Genomic DNA, 21,985 nt, shown 5'->3' on the forward strand with positions numbered 1-21,985 from the left:
ACCATTGAATCTGTAAGATTTCAGTTTAAATGTATTCTTTTCTTAAGGCAGAAAAGCTTGAAAACTATTAACAGAAAAATGTCCTAAAGAAAGCATAATTGAAGGAAAAAAATGAAAAAAACATGAAAAAACTGTCTTTTCCTTCTGACACTCTACATATGTTTTATTAACAGAGAGAAAGGACACCAGGATCAGCTTACAGTGATTAGGGTCGGTGGACTAAGAGGACATCTATCTAATCAGGTAAGATCATTATGTGGGCACAAAGACCGTCAAATTCTATACCTACAATTTTGGGTAAACATTGTGTATTACTGAGAAAGGAATTGTGGCCTTTAAGGTTGGATAAGTGTCTGCGAATGAGTGAGGTAAACACCCATTACCACGAATCTTTCACACAGTTAGATAGACAGTTAAAAGAAAGACAAAGGCACCCACATGGCGTCGTTTTCACTTTATTATGCAGGCAGACTGCAGTATAAAAGACCTGCTTAAGTTAAATAAATAAATATATATATATATATATTATATATATATATATATATATATATATATATATATATATATATATATATATATATATATATATATGAAATATATATATTTAACTTAAGCTCTTTCACACAGTTTATGCCTTCGCCACGCATGCATTTGCGTTGTAATGGCATGCGTGGTACAGACATATGCGGAGTAAAAATTTACGGAGTCATGATATGTCGGAGTAAACGCACTTGTGTTATGAAAAATGTGGGGTAATGGTATGCAGGGTTTTCACCCGCGGGATAACGTCATATATTCAATGAGTGATGGAAGATCAAGTGCAGCTCATTCACCCCTCTATTGGAAGACGTCATCAGCTGTGTCCGCAAGGGAGGGCCCGGCTGGCTTAACGTATCTGTCAGATATTATTTGACACCGAGGACATAGACATTGTAGCAACTAAAATTAACAAATGGCTATTAGGAGCCTTAGACACCTGCCTTCCCTTGACTCATAAAAAAAATCACAAACCACAACCCTCCTGCATTATGGTACAACGCGGAACTGAAGGCAGCAAAATCCAAGTGTAAACGCCTGGAACAACTCTGGAGGACAGACTACTCTCCTACAGCCTGTCTGACCTATCGAAACGAACTTAAGCTTTATCACAAAGCTTGCACCATGGCAAGAACCAACTACGTGGCGAAAGCAATCTCAGAAGCCACTAACAAATCTAAAACCCTTTTTAATCTCGTAAAAGAATTAGCGGGCTCAAATACATCAACCAAACCTCCTCCATTGAATAATGTACAATGTGAAGAATTGGCGCAGTTCTTTACTAAAAAGATTGAGACCATCTACCAGGACATTGTAAAACAGCATCAGATACAAGCCGAAACTGTCCTGGATCCCCATCCTAAGGGGGAGGCCATTTCCCCTGCGCTAAACCCGCCCTACGTGCCATTAACACTATGGCCCAAGATAAATGTTCAAGATCTTCGAGTCATCTTAGGGAAAGTAAAATCTGGCTCTCCTATCGACCCCTTCCCAATCTCTGTATTGAGACTCTTGGACACCCCACAACTCTCTGTTATCTGTCAAACCTTGAATTTGTCCCTCTCCACAGCAAAGGTCCCAGCCATGTGGAAACATGCCAAGGTGTCACCTCTTCTCAAGAAACCATCGGCAGATCCGAAAGTGCTGGCCAATTTCCGTCCCATATCCCTCCTACCTGTATTCTCGAAAATATTGGAGAAACACGTCCACGGACACCTTGCCAGTTTCACGGAGGTAAACAACATACTTCACCCCTCCCAATCGGGTTTTCGCCCCGGTTTTTCCACTGAGACGACGCTGCTTGGAGTCATGGAAAATCTCCGCCTCCTAGTCAACAGAGGTGACTCCGCTGCGCTGATTTTACTCGACCTCAGCGCAGCGTTCGACACCATCTCTCACCGCATCTTGTTAAAATCACTCTCCGCCATGGGAATTAGGGGCAAAGCTTTAGACTGGATATCATCTTTTCTGACGCTCAGGACGTTTCAAATCACCTCCTGTACCGCGGCCTCAAATGTTCACCAATCCCCTTATGGTGTCCCTCAGGGATCTGTACTGATCCCCCTGCTTTTTAACTTATATGTTACCCCGCTAGCTTAGATCGCCGAAGGAGCAGGCCTCAACATGTTCACTTATGCCGACGATTTTCAAATCCTATTTTCCCTCTCCAACGGAGATCATGACTCCTCCTCCCTCCTTCAGTCTGGCCTTAGGAGCATTGCCACCTGGATGAGTGAAAACATGCTCAAGCTAAACGGCAGCAAAACGGAGGTGTTAATATTGGGCCCCAATCAAAACCTCTGGAATCCAAGACATTGGCCAACTGAAATGGGCTCCTTACCCATCCCGTCACAAAAAGTACGTAACCTAGGCATCATCATCGACAACGGCCTTACTATGGAACCCCAAGTTATCAATATGACATCTACCTGCTTCACCATCCTGAGGTGGCTCAGGAAAATCATATGGATGCTACCAGACGATACTCAAAAGTCAGTGGTCAACGAATAACCTCCCGCTTGGACTACGGTAATGTCCTCTACCTTGGGGCTTCTAAAGCAGTCATGCGACGCCTCCAACTGGTGCAAAACGCCGCAGCCAGACTGCTTTGCAGGTGCCACAGGAGGGAACACATGTCTGGTCACCTTAAAACGCTCCACTGGCTACGAATGGAAAATAGGGTTAAATTCAAAACCCTTAGCCTAATGCACAGAATCAAGTGGGGCAATGCACCCAGATACCTGCAAGCCCTCGTTCAAGCCTACACGCCAGCCCGCTGCCTGTGATCCTCATCTCAAGGCCTTTTTTCAGTTCCCAGAATACGTCTAGCGAGGATGGGGGGCAGATCTTTCTCTTTTCTGGGCCCTAAGCTCTGGAATTCCCTTCCTCAACACCTACGCCTGGAAACCCGCTACACCCACTTCCGCAAAGCCATTAAGACCTCGCTTTTCAACCAGTAATTTGCTCCTGCCTCACCCTTGAGTCTCTCGCTCCTGCTTCTGTGGTTTAGTATTTTTTAGGGCCGGGAAACCCTATTCGGGGCTATCTTTCAGTCTAGCTAGGGGTCAAATGGGAGGGGGCACGGGAGGGGGTTGAAGTCGACAGACGCCAGAATAGGTATAGTTAAATAAATAAATAATACCTATTCTGCCATCTTCCCCCCTGCCGCGCCCAGCCCCGCCTCACCGTGCTTACCTGTGCCAGACGCTGCTGGGAGGGGGTTCAGGTACAATGACATTACCATATCATTATGTGCGAACCTGAGTGCCATTTGTGGTGTGGATTCTTTGGATCTGATTTTATTTAACTCTGCACCCAAAATTAGCATTCTATTGTAGAATACCCCCACCCCAATTATCGTGCTGACCAAGTTGACACCGTATTTGGTAATAACTTTACTGCAAAATTAGAAGTGAATCTCAACGTGTTTTGCCTGTTTCTGAAATATTTATTGGGCATGAATTCCACCAGTTTTAGGGCAGTGGAATTGTGCCTGTGTTTTACTGTTCGTTTATCCTAGTCGGGGTAAAACTTGAAATTCCTTTTCATTCGGAAACGAGAGTTACTGCCAGAATACGATTTCTGTTTATCTTAGAACCCGACGGGTTAAAGAGCCTTTCCAGTTTGGAGAAGTGCATGTACTATAGTTTCAGATGAAAAGGTACAAACTAAAACCGTCCGAAAGACAACACTAGAGTATGGTGAGTTGGCAGAGAGCGTATTAGCAAATATAAAAATATCCAGTGAGTAGAGGAGTAACATGGACTGGCCCAAATCCATGATTCTTTTTTCTGTTCTGTGAAATGGGAAACTATTGCCATAGCTGGGTAAGGGACAACAGATATTATGAAGCCTAATGATTTTGGAAGAATTGTTGGTGATTTTGATTGCCATTACCTCAAAAGCTGAAATTTGAGGAAGCAACAGAGCAGTGTCAGAGTTTTAATATGGATTAGCACTAGACTTCGGTTTTTTTTTTTTTTTTTTGCGAAGTGGAAAGTTGCAGATACAGGAGGATGTCGGCAGGAAAAAAACAGAGATAAAATCTTCCAAAATAAAATTGCAAAGCTTTTACGAGTTCCACCATCACAACTGCAGTGGTGGGGGTTGATAACTGAAACATTGTCTTTAAGTATGATAATTTGAAACTGGTTACCTAAAATAACTGTCCACGTGAAATATCACCAATAAATTGGACTTCAGTTTCCATACTGCCTACAGATATGTGTAAATGTCAGTCACAGCAGGAGCATTATGGAGAGATAAACCAACAGTGAGTGAGTTCAATGCTTGCTGCTGACAACTAATCTGACCTGCAGGTCACTAGTTTCAATGAAGGTAACTCAGGGTGTCATTCTCCCATGACAGGTCAAAAGAAAATCATGCAATAAAGACCTAAAACACCTTGTGATTTAAAACGTTTGGAAAGGGCCTAAGAGCACTGAGGAGAGCTGTATCAAAACAAGTTATTATTATTATACATTTGGTAGCTATGGCAACAGTGACATCTCTAGTTCGATTCTCAGGTCATCCTTGCCTGTTTTTCTCAGAGCGTATTGCTCATTCAACTCTAATGAGTCATAGTTTAGGAAACTGTTTGTAGTAATATGAAGAACGACATGAACAGAGTTTAATTTATTAGGAGAGGCAAAATTTGTCCTCTTTAGAAAAAAACAAGTTTCTTGCGTTACTGTAGATGTATTTGTGTGTTGGTAAGATAATTGTTGATGATTCTCTGAGTGCTGCTCAAGAAGGTGAGAGATAGAGGCAATCACTGCCTCTGCTCTCTCTATTTCTCTGCTTCATACAAAGTTCCCTTCCCATTGGTGCAAGGTTTGAGGGCTTGAGCCCCACCAATAATTGTTATTAGGAACTCAAGGATTAGGCCAGAATATGTATCATTATTTACCTGCCAGACCTGCGCAAAATTAGCATGAGTCTCAGGTATTGCCCAGCTCCAGCTTTCATAAAGAAAAGGTGCGAAATTAAGTAATCCACATATTTAAATGCTGCAGAGCAAAGTATTTCTGCTTTGCTTTAAAATGTTGTCGTTTGTAAGCCAACCACCCCTTCACATTTGGCAAATATGCAGGTGATTTGTGATATTTAAAATAACTTTTAAATGTATTTTTTTCAAATATTATTTGCGATTATATTTTTTTAAGTTTTTTTAATATATTGCTTACATTATTAGAAGGGCTCTTTAGGGCACTTGTAAAAACATAATATGATCACAAACCTGTGAGATACCTGGTTGTAGTTATATATATATATATGAATATATATATATTTATATATATATATATGAAAAATATACATTGCAAATCATATACCTACATGCATATATATGATATTTATTGCAAAGCTTTTACCTATATAATGTAAAGGATGATAAGTTAAGATTTTGACAGCCCATCAAGCGACATTAGTGTACATTGGTTATACTAACAATTCTCCTCACCTATTTCTTTGGAGTAATTATCTCTTTCTGAGTTCGAAGATGGGCGGATTGAATGTCCAGCTGTAATTGGTTGGTGCTATACAAAATTAACAAGAGAGTGCCTTATTTATGGTTCTCTGTTCAGGGAGGGGGTGGGCTGAGCTCAAACACAGGCTGGTGCATTTTACTCTTTTTTTTAAGTAAGTATATTCTTTATTGTATAGTTAATAAAAACCATTACAAAAAAAATAAAATGCTGTAGTATTTAAAAACTGATCTGGAGATACATTCATAATTAGAAGTTAAAATCATGGATAAAAATGTCCTTCCTGCTAGAGCCAGGACTAACCACACAAATCTTACCGATGACCTTATACTGTTCAGAAATGCAGAGTATGTGTAACAAATAATAATGTGGATGGATCAGGCTGGGGACTATGAGAGTATATGAGATGAGTTAGGCATTGTCCCTATATTAGGAGCAATGTACCATTAATAACTTGATGGTTTTTACCACATTATAGGCCAAGCAACCATTTACACCATGATAAATGCAGGTGTTTTACTTCCTTTTCTCTCCCCTTTCCCTCCCATCACTGACTCCATAGAGTAGGAATTAACAAGGTTCAAGGAGGAACAGAGACAAAGTAATGATGAATGTCCCTGGCCACATGTATGGGTTGAGTGTGGTTAGAAAGTAGAAACATATTGACTAAATTAAAGACCTGTATTGCACAGTCTTTTAAGGATACTGTTTTAATCCATGCGATTAGATGGCTAATATTAAAGAAATTGCTCATAGACCATCTTGTACATATTTTCTGGAAAACAATAAATCAACAGTGATGCTGAGGAGGGGAATATATGGAGAACCTAACACCACTCTGCTACACACTGGTAAAATATCAACACTGTTTCTGTGTATGATAAACCCATTTGATCAACCTGTCACCCCGGTAAGAGCTCCCAAGGGAGCCTGTTTATTACCTAAAGGATGGTTGGAGCCAGGAGGTACCAGGTGATGAAGTAGGAGTGGGTAACCATCCTTTTTAGGTAAATTCCTAGCAAGGTTGTAGTATCTTTGCAGCACAATCCCATGATTCTCCTCACCCTAATCAGGAGACAACATTCTACTTCATTCACAAAACTCAGAGTTGTATACAATTGAAGTTAACAATGTTCATAGCTTTCCAGTACATGCCTGTTTTGTCTGATTGTACATGATCGCATGTGTACAGCTAGTCAACGAAATGTCAATAAAAAGCCTTCTTTCCTTATTTACTTCACATGGAGCATTTTATATGTCGAGTCTTCCCTTCCTCCCTATCCCCATCCAAAAGATTATATGTTTACCTTACACTTTTCTACAGTTTCTGAAAACGTATCACTGGTTCATTTAGTTGTGTTGAAAAGTGTACGAAAGGCACCGCAATATTTGCCAATACCCATAAAAGTATGAGTCTTGGAAATGTACCTCATTTGCATAGACCACTTCCCTGGCTTTCCCCTAGGAATCATCAAAAGATGTTACAGCATTGGAAACTGCATCCTTTGCAGATAATGGGTACAAAGTGTTCCACTTTCCTGCATGCACAGTAAGGGTTTTGTAACTGGGCCCATATATGCTCATGAATTGTGATAGATCATATTCCACTTGTAAAAAGATGGTGAATCCTTAAACTATAAATAAGCACTGCTATTTTTTTCTCTCAATCCAGTTTGTGCCACCCAAAGAACTTACTAAGGTTTCTTTTGGATTGTCTTTGATTCCAGCTCAGGAAACAGTGTGTATAAAAAGGAGAACCAACTTTGTTTCGCATGCCAACTCTTAAGATACCTCATTACTTAACCCCTTCGATGCTTGTGACGGAACCGTTCCGTCATCAGTCACGGCTGAGCTGTGCTGATGACGGAACGGTTCCGTCACGACCGCACCCTGTTCTGGAATGTCCAGCACAGGGACGGAATCGGCGCCGCACGGAAGCTGTTAAGAATGTACTGCTTAGATTGGTGGAAATAACATATCAAGTTCAGAAATGGTTATGAAGTGATTCAGCATTGGTGGTCAGTGGAACCCCCCATGTGGCAGCACTACTTTTTCATTTCAATCCCTCCACTCTGCCGATTCAGTAATCAGGCTGAGGATTAGAATATTATTTAACGCTAGTTCCAGGGCTCCTTTCCTTAGGTCTTATCTTGAAGATTTTTAGTTGGAGTGTGCAGTAAATCACCATTATTCAATGTTACCCTTCTCTCACTACCCATTTCACAATTGTCACTACATTCTTACCACAAGTATAATATGCTATCTGTAGTAATACCATGTCACTCATTACAAAAAGGCCTCCTAAGAAATTAAAAAGAAGCATGAAAGAGCCAAGAAGTAGTTGTATAAATTCAGTTGGGGTTTCTTTGATTAGGATAAGGTATTTTATGGTGGGTGGCCCAGTTAGACAAATGGTCTTCAAACTTTTCAATACCGCCCTCCCTCATATGAAATAATATAGTAGGGACTTCAAAGATAAGAGATCTATTTTCTCACATTTTGTTTCTATAAAATCTTCAATACTGCAAGCACGTTAAAGAATTTGATGTGACTTGAGGGCACATACTCACATAAATATAAACAAACCAGATTTGTAGTAGTGATTGTAAATATCACACACGATGTACGAATGCACAAATATCATGCAAACCCAATTTTTCAAGTGAAAATGCAGGGTGTAGGGAAAAACTAAAAGAAGTTTATAAAAACAGTGTTAGAAATTGGGTCTCTAGTTGGTAGAGGTTTGCACACTGTCCAAATAGGACCCCAGTCCTAATCAAGGTAAGTCAAATACACACCCTAAATTAACCTGTGCTCACCCTACGGTAGCTTGGCAGAGAGCAGTACGGCTTAACTTAAGAGGAAATGTGCAAAGTATTTGTGCAATACCTCAATCACAGTAACATAGTAAAACACCATAAAAAGACTCGACACCAGTTTAAAACAATAGTGAATATTTATCTGAGTAAAACAATATCAAAACATCAATATTCAATCAGTAGAAGTCGAGATATGAATTATTAAAGATTTAATCCAAAAACAGTGCTTTGAACTCAATAGCGCTAAAATGTTACTTGGGTCGTGCTAAACCGGGGTAAATCCAAAGTACAGACTGACCGCAATGGAGGGAGGCCGGCTACTGGACTCATGCCGGGGACGCTGTAAGAGAACCTTCTACGGAGCAAGCGTTGGTGTCGATGATTGCCTACGTCGCTTTTGATTAATGCAGTCTTGTCAATGCGTCAGAGTCAAGCCTCGCAGTTGGTGGCAAAGCGTCGACACTGCGTCCAAGTGGAGCCTCAAAGCGGCGTCTTTGGATCGGCGCTGCGTCATTGTCGAACCTCACAGTCGAGATCCATGTCATTGTCGAATAAACACAGCATCAGCATCGGAGGGCACTGTATTTGTTCGGATCGCCCAAAGGGGTCACTGCATTGATGTTTTGAGAAAACATCTGCAGAACCCACTTCTGAAGCCTGGGACTTTAAGGGGCATCTCATTCAAAGGGAGAACTCACATATAGCAGAGTCCAGCAGCACCAGCAGAGTTTCAAGATGTTTTTTGTGACCCTGAGACTTCAGAGAACAGGAGGCAAGCCAATAAGCCCTTGGAAAAACTAGGGTTCAAGGATGTAGAGAGCAGGTCCAGTCCCTCTTACTCCCAGGCAATGAAGCAGCAGACAGCAGGCCAAACCAGCAGAGCAGGTAGGAAAGTGGCTGTTCATCCTACAGCACTTCAGCAAACAGCAGGTCAACACAGCAATGCAGGTAGCAAAGTGTTGGGTCCTCCTACAGCACATCAGCTCTTCTCCCAGCCAGAATGTCCTTGGTTCCAGCAAACGTCGGATTTTGTGGTGTCAGGGGTACAGGACCACAAAATCAGACGTGTCTTTGAAGTGGGGGAGACATCATAGAGACCTTTGAAGATCACAAGGTCCCTGCCTTTCCTGCCTTGGCTCCAGACTCACTACAGAGGTGTATGCAGCTCTTTGTGTGAGGACAGGCACAGCCCTATTCACATGCAAGTGTCAGCTCCTCCCTCCCAATCTACCTCAGGAAGGCCCATCAGCCTGATGATAGGCCGTCAAGTTGCAAATTCCACACCCCTTCTTCCTTTGTGTGACTGTCTAGAGGGAATGCCCAAGGCACAGATGTCACCCAACATATACCTGTATACAGAGACAGGAAGAGGCACAGAATAGTTAAAGTAAGAAAATGCCAACTTCCTAAAAGTGTCATTTTCAGACTTACAATTGAAAACACAATTTCACCAAAAGGTGTGATTTTAAATTGTGAGTCCAGAGACAGCAAGTTCAAAATCTCTAGCTTTTCCCAAATCGGGAACACTTAAACATGTTTGAAGGTATTCCCAAAGTTAACCTATGGGAGAGATAGGCCTTACATTATTGAAATAGGAATTTACCAATTCTTCACTACCAGGACACGCAAAACTCAAAAGTACATGTTGTACCTTTTAAATACAGTGCACACTGCCATTGGGCTGACTATGGCCTACCTTAAAGGTGACAGATAAGTAATAAAAGGTAGGGTTTGGGCCTGGAAGGTAGGTTACCTTTCCAGGTCGAAGTGGCAGTTTAAAACTGCACACACAGTCTCTGCAGCGACAGGCCTTAGCCATGTTTAAGGGCTATTGAAGTGGGTGGCACAATCAGTGCTGCAGGTCCACAAGTAGCATTTGATTTACAGGCCCTGGGCACATCTAGTGCACTTTACTAGGGACTAAATTAAATATGACCATTGTGGATAAGTCAATGTTACCATTTTTTAATACAGAGTATATGCATTTTCGCACTGGTTAGCATGGTAAAGTGCCCAGAATCCTAAAGACAGCAAAAATGAAGGCAGTAAAACAGGAGGTGAGGAGGCAAAAACTCAAGGGGAACCACGCCAAAGATGCCAGGTCTAACAAACAGTATAAATGGCATATGTAAAATTGAAAAATAGGCCCCTTGGTGTGATAAATGTGGGTGCACATGCCAGTTGCACCCCAAGACACTATGTGCAATATGGCCCTGGACTAGCTGGGAGCACTTGGAAGCTCCAACCATATTTAACATTTCAAACAATGTAGTTATGTGCTGTAACCTCTTTTCAAAAAGAAAATATTGCCAATAATGCCAACATACTATTTACAGACCTCTAATCCTAAAAGTGTCTACAGTGTGATCCTTTATAAGAAATAAAGGGGTGAGAGGTTGGGGTTTATTTGAAGGTTTCCAGATGACTCTGGGTCACTGGGCTACTGATTCTGCATTATAAAGTTGTTCATTGCCGCTTTTCTTTTATTAAAATCTCAGCAATCTTTTCGTCTTGATGTTTGCTTGTGTTAATTATACAGGGGCACTTGCTTATAAATGCTTCTGGACGGCCTGGTGCCATCCTTGCCATATATTTTTGAATGGGTCCAGGGGGACTGTCCCATATTTTAAAGATGTCTGTGTTAGACACAGCTGTAGTTAGTTAAAAGCATTTGACGTACAAAAAAGCTTTGTCTCATTTACCAGAATACTTGGCAGTCAAGAGCATTTTTATTAGTATGCTTTTCAGCTAAATGTAAATTAGTATATCCATCATGTTAACAATTTGCATTAATTATTGAATATCAATGATTTGTTGACTAATCATTGGAACTTGCTTTCATATTCAATTGTTTGAATCTCAGGCATAAAAGTGAAATAATTTCCATATAAAGGGTGGTAAGTGGGCGTCATTTGCCTTGTAAATTTGTGGGTATTCAAATTATTTTCTGACCTTTTCCCTTATGAAATTGGTCAGAGATTTGGCCCTACAGACAGCAGAAGTAAATCCTCTTAAAGAGTGGCAAGGGAAGTGGAATACCCCCAAAACCGCTGTAGAAATAGCTTATGTGATCCCAATTGCTTCTCTCATTTCACTTGATGTCCTCTATCCCTACTTTGATTTTCTTCTTGCTGGCACCTCCACACCCTTTTAAAATTATCAGAATATTTACTTTAGTCTTTTATTCCCTCTTGTGTAATATATGTTGGTGGCACACTTTTTGGCTCTACAACTGATATTTTCAAACTATAAACCAGCACACACTCCAGGGGAAAGGTGGAGGGATGTTATTATTTGCAGGGGCCATGCTTCCCATCAAAGAATATTACTTCCACATCAAATAAACTTGGTTATCTTTCTCGTTTTGACAACTGGGTGTAAACAAGCAACAAGCACATCTGCATCTCAAGGAAATCTAAATCCCGCGTGAACACACAATAACCCTGTGATGGGTTATTTGTGTCATTGTGTAGTTTACAGTTGTTTTGGACTTCTTTTCAGAAGCAGTCGTAGTTGTATTGAGAAAATGTCAGAGACAAGAGTCCAATGACTACTTTAGTAAGACTAGCGATTGCTACAGGGAGGGACAAGAGCCCAGAGGGAGGGGGTCACTGCACGAGTTGGTGCAGCTGGAGACACAATAGATGGAGCACTGAAATGGCGATGCCACCTTTCTCTCAGAAATAAATATGGGACATTTTTTCATGTGTCACATTCTAAAGAGCCAGGAGCAGGTAATTGAAAATGTTTGTGTAAAATCATCTGCATTATATTTTAGCATTGCAAAATTCCCATATTTAGTATAGTAATCATTTATTATGTATTTATTAAGAATTTATTTTATAATCATCTATTTAGGACGCACAACCCAAAATTTCTTTTGGAATGGTTTGTGCGGGTGTTTGTTGTGTTAATTTTACATTTGAATGGTAGAACGATATGGGATTTTGCTAATTCTCCCTATTTTTATCTGACCTTGAAATTAAACTACTGGCTTGGCCAGTGCAAGAGACAAACTTTAAGGAGCACCACAGGAGTAAGTGGAGGGGCGATGCTACTGAATTCTGGAGGGATTGGTAAGTGCATGGGCGTGAAGTAAGGGAGAGACAGCTCCAGAATATTGTTGGTAGTGGGTTCTGCATGATTATGGAGTGAGGGCCACTGAAGGAGTTTGGTTTTAGGAAATGCTGAAGGATCTTGGAGGGGGTAAGGGGCAGGAAACTGGAGAGACATTATGTTGATAGGACCTGAATGGATGGGACAGTGCCAGGTAAAGGATGGTATGGATGTAAGGAGGGAGGGAGAGTAACACGTTTAAGTAGGGAGAGAGTAACAGAAAAATGCTCGCGGTAGTCAGGGAGACTGTGAAAGCTTAGAGGAAGCAATGCAGCAGTCAGCTATGACAGGGTGCTGCAGAATCCTGGCGGGGATGAGACGAGATGAATGGCCCATACCTGTACCCATATGCAATACAACTGAACGTTTACTCCCCTTTTATTCCTTCAGCGCTCCCACAAATGTAGCCCCTGAATTCCTGATTAACAATTTGAATGGCCCGCTTACAATACATTTTCTTAATTATAAATGCGAGCTTACCTTTGAACAATTTGTAGATTACATTGAGTCCCTTCAGGCCAGAGCTTTATTTTATATTTGCAGTTCAGATATGGGACTTTACCATTGCACACTAGAAGAAGTAACTGGGACAATGCATTTGTTACATCTATATGCCCTGTGTGTTTGGATAAACCAGAGACCATAGAACATTTTCTCTTTTTCTGTACTGCATATAATGATTATTGGAAAAAATGGATCATCCCTATGTGTCGCATTTTATCTTGCATTCACCCCTCTGATGCCATTAGGATATTTACGTCTGATAATACCAGATGGCTTGAATTTGCACTAACTTGGTATCTTTTGTATGCGTGGCGCAAACGTATGAAGTTTTTATTAACTTAATGTTAGCATATGTATAACAGCTTTCATTGAAATGAACTGTCATTACTTTTTAACAGTTTCTGTTCTCATTTGGAACATGATGTTCTTATCAAATTTTAATTAATTGTTTTTAATATTGTATTATGATGTTTTCTATTCTTGTAAATGATCAATTTTCTCTTGATCAAATAAATAAAAAAATAAAAAATAAAAAAATGTAGCCCCTCCATTTACAACTCAAATAGATTTGGAGAAAGAGGTGCAGCATTACAAAGTTGGAAGATTTACCCTAGAATAAAAACTTGCTAGCTTCAGTGCAAAATGTGTGTTCACAATCGTTTCCAAACTCATTCCTAGTTTGAAGGCTCATGGTTTTTTATATAGCGCTCAAGGAGTGCATGATATATAATACCCATTCAACTTTGCAAAATAATTCCCACACATTTTCACCCTCAACCCCGCTCACTCCGAACATCCGCTTGAAGACAGCTTGCATGAACATCAAAGCAAAGGCTGGTTGTGTGCACTATTTCAGCGAGAGACTAAAAGCTCACAATAGTGACATCCTCTGAAGAGGGTGTCACTTGAAACGTGCCCCTGAGAAGCAGAGTGCCATCTCTTAAAGTAGATCTACATCAAATGCACTCTACCCTTCTGAGGCTCATGTGTGCTTTGAAGCTTTGAGAGAAAGAAGCTTGAAGATGGCTTGTGCAAACAATAGTACACCATTAAAATATGTGGTAAGTCCATTCAGACTGTTGTGTATTGGGTCCATTTTACGGAGATTCTAATAACACAAATAAACTGTCCAACTGAACCCCTGTAGGGAAAGAAATCCTTTATTGTTCTTTAGATCTGCTTTCAGTCAGTGTTATCATATCAGTAAGCATTTTTGTGAATCAGTTTTCCTGAACACAATGTTTCAAACCTGTCACACATCCCTACAGTTTATATGAAGATCTTCTATCCCTGCTCCATCTGTGAAATTCTTGCAAACATCCATTCCACTCCTCAGCACATATAACCTCAACACCACTGCGAGAAAATATAGACAAGAATGTTTCCACGTTAGGCAGAATATATTGGAGCTTGTTTTTATTGCATAATTTAATGAAAATGACACACTTCTCACCAGTTTCCAGTGGCAACTGCAAGAATAATGTTTGAAAAAAATGCTACAGCCTCTTGGTATCGTAATTGTGAGCAGGGCGATTATAGCACAGGTGCTGCGGTTTGCGAATTTGGAGATGGACTGCAGAAAATAATTTTTAGCGTTTTGAAGAAATATATAGAAAAGCACTAATCAGAAATGGAGAATGAGTTCAATGTGAAAAGGTGTCCATATGTAGGAGGATTTGCAAAACAACCTGTCTGAGCAAAAAAAAAGAATTATAAGGGTTTGTGTTACATATTTTTACCATTCCTACTTATTGATCCTTCTTTCCAAATTGGGCATCCTTTCCACATAGTCGTGGGATTTTAGGAAGACATTGAAGTCATTGAATTAATTAGTGAAAAGAAGACTGACTATTCAATGTATTATTTAGTGTTGGTGAATAACGTGCATTGGGTGCATGTGTTTTAGGACTTTGCCATTTAATTTGTACCATGAGGTTATATGGTTTTCTTTTGCCCGGCCTGGGCTGTATAACAGAAAGTTCCCCGGGGGCACAACGGACATGTGTGCCCGCTTTGTGCGCCTCCGGGGCGCTTTGGTATTACAGAAGGGGCACACATGTAGCACAAGCACTAACTCAAGAGTGCATTTCCTCGTTTGCATGGGGGCTTGGGCCCATGCAAATGAAGGAATCTCATTACCTCTGTGCCTTTGCCATATTATGGATGTAGGTGCAAAGGCAAAGAAGCTATCAGGAGGCGCACTGAAAATATGCCGCAAAAACGTGGAGCACTATCAGTGCCCTCCCTGATGGCAGTCCCCTCCCTGATGGCAGTCCCCTGGATGGGGTCCCAGACATCCCCTTGCAGATCAGTGCATTAACGCACTGCACCCACCTGCAAATGGATATCTAATCCTTCTTTAAAGTGCAGGCGGGTTGCTGCCTGCACAGTGAAGCAGGGAGCGGCTTTGAAGCAGCTGCTCCATATTTCACTTTAATGCGTTGCCCCCCAGGGCAGCACAAGTTTGCAGCTGCCCTGGGAGCAGCGCATTCACTGCAACAGGGTGCACTTTTCCTGTTTGCGCATGATGCACCTATTTAAAAGTGTGCCGAGGTGCAAGCAGAAAAAGTGCTCTCTATGTGTAATAGGGCCCTTGCAGTTCTAGTACTATGGAACGACATTGCTTGCTAGTAATTTTGCTTATTTATATGGCTTTACATCTGAAATCCTGCAGCAGGTGAAGTTGATAAAGACTATGCCTTTTGGTTCCATTACAACTTCTCAAAAGAATCACATCTGTGTGTGACGGTGGGTCAGAAGAGCTTGGCAATTTCTTATTGCCTGCTATCATGGAACATTTCTGTTGTGCCTCTGGGATTAATGCCTGATGCTTGTGGTGTGCACATTGATTTTAAGTGACATTTTTTCCAAGCTCAATCTGTGAGGAACTTAAATCAATTTAAGTCTTATTTGCTCACATTGAGAGATGCACAGAATCAGGCCTGAACTTATTACTGTATAGTTATCCAACCTTCACCATATGCAAAATAGAAGCTGAGAAGTGTGCAACAGTATGAAAAATAGACTGAGCATTTGGAGTTCTATTTAGCACAGGAATTTGCATGAATTAGTGGTGCCAGTTATGCTGGTTTTCAAACCATAACCTGTTGGCCTCTCTGCCACAAGACCACCCGATTATAATGGTGGTAGCCCAGCGCTACATAGGATGGGGCAACTAGAGGTAAATGCTTTGCATCCACTACACCTACTTTACTGCCAACCTTCCCCCCAAACTCCGACTGCCACCCTCCTGGCATCAATGCAGCCCTCGGTCACATCACAGACCAAATCTTTTGCCCTGGGAAATTGTTTGCAAGTACCCAGGAGCTAGATGATCCAGAACCTAATGGGTGAGGAAGGAAAACGATCACTCTTCCCAGCATTCATTGTTAATTCAAGTTATATCGAATTGTTATGCATTATGAGAACTACGAGGTCTGCATGGGAGGTATCTTTGGAGCTTAGATAGAAGAATTTTCGGGCCTCGCTTGTTGCAGTACCCATGTCTCACACACACAATCTTAAAAAGCAATCTTTTTCTTTCTGATAGCCAGTGGAGGTCTTGTCTAGCCTGCCAGGTTGATAGATTCAAACATTCAATTCTAGGTAAAATTCTAACTAGCCAATTTAGAACTCTTTGCAGTCTAGCTATGGTTTTTAATGGCAGATCCCGGTAGAGGCCCATAATTACTAATGCGTTGTGCTGGGTTGCGTTACTTTTGTAACGCAGATCCGACGCAAAGTGATACAAATGCTTGGATTTACTATCCAGCGCAAATCAGGATTTGTGTTGGATAGTTTCTCAAAGTAACGTAACGTTGCCCCCTCTGCCCTGCATTGCCTTACTTTCCCTCATCGGGGTATTCCATTGGTGGTACATGGGCATTTCCATGCAAGCACCTTTGAATGTTGATCCAAATTCCTGCCTACACATATTCGTAGACAGGGATTTGCGCCAAATTGAGATGCCTCCTCGAGGCATATGTAACAAGGAGGAATGTTTATATTTGTTGTTGTTTTTCCTACTTTACATTGCATTGTACAGCACACGTACACAAAGCATGAAAGACGCTAAAGGATAGTTTTTGTACAGGAAGGGTCCCTTTACAGTACAAAAACAATTCCTTACAGAATGCATACTCCATTCCACTGTGGCGAAAGGGTGTGTATGTTGCAGCATGGCAGCCTAAAATGCACCAGTGCAGGGAGAGAGGAAATCAGTGCCATATCTTAATAGATATGGCTGTGTTCTGTCCTCTCCCCTTTATGCAACGCGGCACAACTCAGCAACTTTAGCAGCTGTGTTGTGTTGCGTGAGTTTGTCATAAATCTAGGCCATAGTTCGTTACGGAAGTTCAGGCATGAGAAGATGCTTGCCTGGACCACCGATTTAAGCGTCTGCATTGGAAACACAGAAAACACCTATTTGGAGAGTTCTCATTCAATTTCAACGCAATTTTGAACATCCATTAAGTCACCTTACTGGCATGGGAGTTGTTAGCAGCTTCAGTCTCATCAAGCACAGTCACTACTACTAAGGTGTTATCTGCATATAACATGAGAACCCAAAGCTCTGTATAAGTCTTGTTGAAAGAGAAATATACAAATTAGACAAAGTGGGATCAGGACTGGGCTCTGTGGGACTCCACACCGTTATAGTAATCTGTGCATCAGAGTAGCATGTGATACTGTCTCACATGCAGCACTGAAGTCCAATAGTGCCATTGCTGAACTATAGCCTTTATCCAAGAGCATTCAAATAGCATTAAGTGCCATCAACAAATCAGTCTCATGCAAGGTGTAGGCCAGAAGCCATCTTGTGTTATATTAAGTAACTTATTGGCTTCAATATGGACCCTCATTTGTCTTGTCAATTTCTCTTTCCAAAATGTTCACTGGAAAGGGAAGTCAAGAAATAGGTCTCTAATTACACATTTGTTGAAGATCCGCTGAGGGCTTTTTCAACAAAGGGAGGATCTGGGCATCCTTCCAGATTTGCAGGCAGAGTTCTGTTTTAAGAATAGTATTTATTGTGTGTCAGTTTTGCAGCTAGGGATACATGATAATCACTTTCTCTTCAATTCATGTATGGGCTTATTCTTTGTGTTCAAACCTTTTTTCTTTCAATACCCTTCTGGTTTCACAGTATTGTAGTGTCTTTTATAATAAAGCAAACCTCTATCGAGCACATCCTTGTCCTAAACATAGGTATTTAGCTCTCATTGTGTTAAATATTATTTTATTATATTTTCATACTTAGAATAAGCAGCTTGCTCTTTGTACGAAGTACACAAGTCTTAGACTTTAACAACAATTATATCTATATACACTTGGTCAACAGCTTCGTTATGGAACATTTCTTGGGGGCCCATTAGGATATCGGGCGGATCACAACCGCTGATGGACACCACCATCCTGGCGGTGGTGATCCGCCTGCCAAATGTCCCTGGTTCACCATATTATTATTAGTATGGCGGGGGCACCGCGGCGGATGGGAAGACTGTCCGCCACTTTTCCTCTGGTCAGATTGCCGGCCGGGCGTAAAAGGGACTCAATATGGTCCGCCATATTAGGATGCATGCCTTTCCATGGCCGAGACGCCACCATGGAAAGGCATGCTGGAAATCTCCCCGTGGACCCTTTGCGGTCCCCCGGGGGGTAGGGGTGTGGGTGGCTGCATTAGGGGGTACCCATGGTACCCCCCATCATTGCCATGCACAAGGTGGCAGGCATCACGCAGTGCCTGTCACGTTGTGCATGGCAATGCAAAACATGGGCATTAACATTGTGGTGGGTGCTGCTTAAAGCACTGCCCGCCGCAATGTTAATGTCAACGATGCGCCCACCAGTGTGGCGGGCGCATCCTAATTTGCATGGCGGGACTGCCGCAACTTCAGCGTCGGTCCCCTGCACCTAAGTTTTCATGTGTAGTGCAGCGTTTTCTCACCAGACTGAACAATATGTACAACATGTTGGATCAGCGCAGAATTCAAATATCATCCAAAATGTGCAGGTTTGGCCTAGTTACACCCTCCCAGTCCATTCACTGTGACTACAACATGCAGTTCATGTTTTCACACAGATAGGGACAATATTCAAGGAATTCAAGGAGGCTTATTGGTTTTTTTTGGACCGTTCAGTGGAGACCATATCCAAAAAAGTCATTGTAGCAACCCCCTCCTGCACCCTATGTTGCTTTGTCTAAACCATGGTTGCAACCGTTGCCAATCTACCAAGTTTTGTCATCATTGATGTACCTGTGGGACGGCGCTGGACTTGCACTGCATTGCATTTGTTCTTCTGGGCAATGATAGAGCTAAGTAAGTCTGTGAATCTGCTTTCCCACATATTTCCTTTCATCCAAACTATGGTATGCAGTAGGCATGCCCTAGTTTTCCAAACCACTTTCTTTCCTTATAGATGATTAGTCAAGTCTAGTACCTTTTGCCAGTTGGGGACTGAGGAAGTACATGAGTACGGCACATGCATCAGCATCACACCTTCACCTTGGTATCTCAGGCATACATGCTTCACCCCAGCATACATCTCGCAAATATGGTAGTGCCAGGGAAGTGTGATAAAGCACGTTGTATTGAATCATCTTGAACCTACCCTTTTTTGGTTCCTTACTCGGGCATTAAATCACTTTGTGCCAATCAACAACAGTGTACTCATTTCCAGATCTGCAGCCCTTATCTTTCTCAGAGCATCCAAATCTATTTGTCATTTGTGTTAGGGTGGGGTATACTTGCGTTATCACTTTCCTCTTCCAACAATCTTGTGTTTCTTTGTGTTCATCCCCACCACCCTAAGTCCCTCTATAAAGCCTGAAGAGTGAGTCAAACAGTAACAACTACCAACAACTACCCTGGCAAGATCTTAAACTTTTGTTGTAAGCTCTGGTTCATGGGCACACAAGCAAGCCAAGACCTGGAATGACCTCCCCCTCTGGCAAAGCCCTACACTGCCCCAGTTCAAGAAAGACCTCAAGACCTGACTCCTCAGATGACCCCAACAGAGCCGCACAGATCGCCCCCCGGTAGCTTGAGACCCTAACGGGTGAGTAGTGTGCTTTATAAATCCCTGATTGATTGAATCTGTAAAAGCAGGCAATCCCCACAGTGGTAACTCTGGAGTGTATGTAATGTTCATGCAATCCAATTTCAACATTATCTGCCAGCAGTAGCTTGCTGAGTCCAATATTATGTGTGTGCCATCATGTTTCTGTGGCATTATAAGAGCAAACCTGAGATATTTTGCACGTTCCAAATATCGTATCTGAGCATTCATGATATCACCAATCCATCTGACCACCCCTTGGAGCTTCATGGATAAACAGTATGATTAAGAACCTGGAATCACCATTCCTTTCTCTGGAGTTGGTAGTTAGACTTTTTGTTGGGATATCCTGTGCATTGATACACAGAAGGAAATGTCCAAGAGGTATTGACACAGCTTGGGAAGTGCCACTATTATCACCCTGTTACCTGCGGGAGGCAAGGTACCCAACTGACAAGCTACTTTATACATGGACAACTGTGGATCAAAAATGTTTCTTAAAGTGATGTAAAAATTTAGATGGAAGTCTACCACTGCCTGGGATTTTACCTGGTGTCTTTAAATGCCATTTGAAGTTCTACCAGATCCAGTGGGGCATCCATTACCACCATGTGTTCTGCAATCAGTTTATCCAATCTTGCATGTTTTACATAAACTTTAAAGTCCTTCCTAATGCTTTTTTTGATAGTGGAATGTAGACCTTTATAGTAGCAGGACATCTGACCCATTATATCTTTCTGTCTGTTGAGTGGTAAACCCTCTCAAGACCTGCCCGCATCATGGGTGTGTGCTTTTCTTTCCTGTGGGTTATCCATACCAATAGGAGCCCTATTTTTGCTATTTCTTTGTGTTGTTTGACCATATGTTCCCTAAAAGCAAGCAGATGCAGTAGTTCAAGTTTCAACATGTATGCATCCCTCTTTTACACAGGCCTTCTCTTGCACCTTCCACTGTCACCGTAGATAATTCAGGGACCTTCAGTAGGTGTTTGCATGGTTACTCAAGCCTTCTACGTGACTGGTATGTCATACCATGTCTAGCTTAGTGTGCAGAATATGTTTGAGTTTCCGCTTGATCCATCAATGAAAGCTAGTGATATTGAGTTAGCATATGAAAAAGCTTAATGACATTACTGAGGTATAAAAGCTGCAACGTCAGTAATTTTCACATACCATCCTACTGGTATTCCTATGTATCTTATATGTGTCAGAAAATTAATTATTAATTTGGGAGGGAGATAGCCATACCAACTTAATAGCTACTTTCCGTTTATTCCATAATACAATTCTAAGTGAGTCTCTGCTTATGTCCTCAAAGGTCTGTTACAAACATCAAGCAATTCTCCCAAAGAAATGTTGGATGTATGTTCAAACAGCACCAAACAACAATTATGATGAGAAAGGAGCAGTACAATTCTCAAACCAATTTAGGAAAATCAAGAACAAGTATTGAGCCAAAAAGACACAAAAATGAATAAAATCAGTTAACAGAAACAAGAGATATGGATTTTTAAACTTTTAAAGCAAAATGGGACAAACATATCTATAAGAGCAATGTATATGTAAAGGTCACTTTTAGTCCATGTGCATGACTATACACAGAAATAAGAAAAGGCCACCAGCAAATTGTTCTGCCTCACAGAGGGCAGGGAGTCAGGGGTACAGGCAGTAAAATTCCTTGCAGGTACACAAGCACCCTGTCGAATATTTTGTTGCTTTCAGTGGGATTCCACTTACTCACACCTCCAAGGGTGAAAAGGCCTCTGTCTCCCTGCTACAACCAACCATAGGCTTCTTGATGATGTGAAAGTGGCTTTGAGATACTAGGTCTGTCCCGCAAAGGACATAGGTGCTCTAAATTTTCATTCCGACAAGCGGTATTTAAGCTAGCTCGACTCTGCTAGCTGGATTTCTATCCCGATTCTGGACACGCGTGGAGACAGACTGATTTTGGATCCATGTCGAC

The 21,985-nt window shown here is 41.5% G+C and overlaps 1 protein-coding gene across 3 annotated transcripts in view; it reads left to right on the forward strand.

The window, feature by feature from the left end:
* Positions 1-21,985, forward strand: part of PLPPR1 (phospholipid phosphatase related 1) — a 716,166-nt gene that overhangs the window by 188,168 nt on the left and 506,013 nt on the right. For all 3 annotated transcript variants that reach the window (XM_078677619.1, XM_078677620.1, XM_078677618.1), the window contains exon 2: positions 174-243. The gene's annotated coding sequence lies outside the window, so the exon portion shown is untranslated. The remainder of the gene's footprint in view (positions 1-173; positions 244-21,985) is intronic.

This window comes from Lissotriton helveticus, chromosome 2_1 (assembly GCF_964261635.1).
Source record: "Lissotriton helveticus chromosome 2_1, aLisHel1.1, whole genome shotgun sequence".
In the NCBI taxonomy this organism is placed as follows: Eukaryota; Metazoa; Chordata; class Amphibia; order Caudata; family Salamandridae; genus Lissotriton; species Lissotriton helveticus.